This window comes from Muntiacus reevesi, chromosome 18, assembly GCF_963930625.1.
Source record: "Muntiacus reevesi chromosome 18, mMunRee1.1, whole genome shotgun sequence".
NCBI classification, from domain to species: domain Eukaryota; kingdom Metazoa; phylum Chordata; class Mammalia; order Artiodactyla; family Cervidae; genus Muntiacus; species Muntiacus reevesi.
Window position 1 is genome coordinate 42,905,133 of NC_089266.1, and position 3,010 is coordinate 42,908,142.

The 3,010-nt window shown below is 37.5% G+C and overlaps 1 non-coding gene across 1 annotated transcript; it reads left to right on the forward strand.

Moving 5' to 3' along the window:
- The first annotated feature begins 224 nt into the window (after positions 1-224).
- Positions 225-351, forward strand: LOC136150449 (small nucleolar RNA SNORA40). Its single transcript, XR_010659870.1, has one exon. It is a non-coding gene; the product is annotated as a small nucleolar RNA SNORA40 (small nucleolar RNA).
- The last annotated feature ends 2,659 nt before the right edge of the window (positions 352-3,010 follow it).

Genomic DNA, 3,010 nt, shown 5'->3' on the forward strand with positions numbered 1-3,010 from the left:
AAAAAGAAGAACAGGGCTATTTAATTCTTGGAAATTACCTAGAGGTCCATCATCAGGGATATTTGCCCAGCTCCTTTCTACTGCCCAAATTAAGATAACTGCTGGATAAGCTGAGGTTTCAGAAACTGTATTCCATAAATTTTTGATAAAATGTAGCAGAGCTGGGCTTTGGATTCAGAGTCTTTTCATTTTCAGTCAGCATCTTATTAAAAGAAAACAAAAGTAGCACTTGTGTTTGTTTTTGTTTAATTTGTGGACAAAGACTTACAGACAAGTGCAAAAGTAAGTCCTCTTTTGCAACCCACAACTCATTGTTCAGTATGAGTTTTGATACAGATAAGAAGGAACATGATCCATAAAATGGGTGTGTATTGATGAGCATAAAGATTGCTTCCAGGGCTATAAAGTTAAGCTTTTAAATTACCAGCTGTATTGATCCTAGTACTCAGTTTTGATGTTGACATAAAACAAACAAAGATGGGCTCCTTTTTTTGGGCTTTTATCTTCGGAATACAGTGTCTGGATTTTCCAAAGGTATTGGCATATCCCAATGATCTCTGTCAAGTTTTAGGGTGTGATAACTTAGGAATTAATATGATTTGAACTTGATAAGCTTTTAGAGAACTAGACATCCCATCTCCTGACCCTAAACAGGATCCTATAGTGAACTGCTTGAGGAAATTGGATCTTAAAGATTACAGGTGGCAAACTTTGAAGTGCACTCCACCGAAGATCAAAGAGGCCCAACTAAAACGGCTGTGGCATCACAGCTGTGGATTGAGCAGAACTTTTTGTAAGGGCTGCCTTGAAGATGACAACTTTGGAGGAACTATGGTGACTGGCAGTGGAAGGAATCAGGACGTGTGAAAATCCTTAAAAATTTGTTGACTTAAATAACTTTGCCTATGTTATGAATAAAGAGAAACCTTTGTGCAGAAAAAAAAATAATAATAAAAATAAAAAAATAAAAGAAAACAAAAGGCCTCCAAATGAATCATCTCTGTAGTAATCTGATTTCTTTTCCTACCTCTCGGCATTTAGGTGAATTTTGGTTTTACTTTTTTTTTTAAGTAGGTAGACTTAAGTTTCTCTCTTATCATCACAGTGGAATCCAAGAATTGCTGTTTACACTGTTTAATAAGTGAGAACAAGGCATGCCATTCAATAGAGGGTAGGTAATGCTGGAAACACTGAATTTTGAGTATTAAGAAAAGCACTCATGTACTGCAACTGGAAAGTAACCCTCGCTCACCACAACTATAGAACACCCCATGCAGCAACGAAGATCCAGCGCAGCCAAACATTTTTTTTTTAATTACAAAAAAAAGTGCTGGGATGGCGCCAAGAAAGTTAATGATATTAGATGAACAAACCATTTCTATTTAGTATAACTCTTTTTTTTTTTCCTTCAGGGAAAGTCATATAAAAGGAAGGACTATTAAAAAAAAAAAAAAGGAAGGACTATATATATTTTTAATATAATATATATATTTAAAATTTTTAATTATAAATTAAGTTTAGGTCTCCCTTTTTTCTCCTAAGCCATTCATTGATGAAGTTCATCATTCTTTCCACTGTACAACATGGGATATAAACAACAGAACAAAAACAGCGCCTCCAAACCAAAACCACTATGTCTCTTTCTCCCCAGCCTTCTCCATGTCAACAAAAGTTAGGAAACAAAAAATAGCCATAAAGATCTCCTATAAAAGAAAATCCATCAGAAATAATCTCTTTATAAAAATGAACTTAGTAAAAGTTGACCATATCAAACACAAAGAACAAGCAAAACTGTAAACTGTATAAAGAAAATCAACCTAACTTATAAACCAACTTATGGCATTCTCCCAGTCCAATACTTTTATAAAACTTGGATAACTTAAAGGAAAACAGTGATTCTGTCACAAAGGCAGAGGTTTGTTGTTGTTTTTGTTAGTCTGTATTGTTGCTGTTTAATTTCTAAGCTGTGCCCAACTCTTCTACGATCCCATGAGCTGTAGCCCACCAGGCCCCTCTGTTCATGGGATTTCCCAGGCAAGAATATCGGAGTAAGTTGCCATTTCCTTCTCCAGGGGATCGTCCAGACCCAGGAATCAAACCCACATCTCCTGCATTAGCAGGCGGCTTCTTTGCAGCGGAGCCACTTGGAAGGCCCCAAAATTATTTTTAAGTATTTCTGCTGTGAGCAAACAGAATCATCAGACCTCTGTCACAGACCTTTTTCTCTGCATCCTTAGATATGCCCCATTTTTCTTGCCCTCTGGGTTTTTGAGGGGTTCTGGCAGAGCTTAGCCACATGTCTCAATTTCTCAGTGAGTTCGTCTTTCTGTGTTAAAGTATTGCTTATGTCATTCTTTGCCTCAACCATTCTGCAGACCTCACATCTCTGAGAGTGTTTCTGCTTTTTCCAATGACTGCCATAGGGTGTTCGTCTTTCGTTGGTTGGGGTGGTAGTGGTGGAGATTTTCTCCACTACTTCTTTACTATATAGATGTTCTCCTTTCAGCAAGATTGTCACAAGAAACAATGTCTTCATTTATCCATGCACTATGCACCGTATGGACTTACGAGGACCATTAACTGCAAAGACTTCTATAGATTTATTAATAATGAACTCATCTTCCAAAGGTACTGAATGTGCCCCTATTTGTTTTGCTAAAAGTGGTTGAAAATTAGAAGTGTTTCTGTGACTTTTTTCAATTGGCAATGCCTCAAAGAGTGCATACATGCATGTGCATGTGTTCAGTTGTGTCCGACTCTTTGTAAAGGCTGCCAGGCTTCTTCCTCTATCCATGAAATTGTCCAGGCAAGAGAATAGTTTAGCAGGTTGCTGTTTCCTACTCCAGGGGATCTTACCTAGCCAGGGATAGAACCCACATCTCATGCATCTCCTGCATTGGCAGGTGGATTTTTTTACCACTGGGCCACCTGGGAAGCCCTCAGAGTGCATATGAATTTTTAAAAGCCGAATTTAATAAGCAAATTAGTTGTATTATTAAATAGCAAAGGT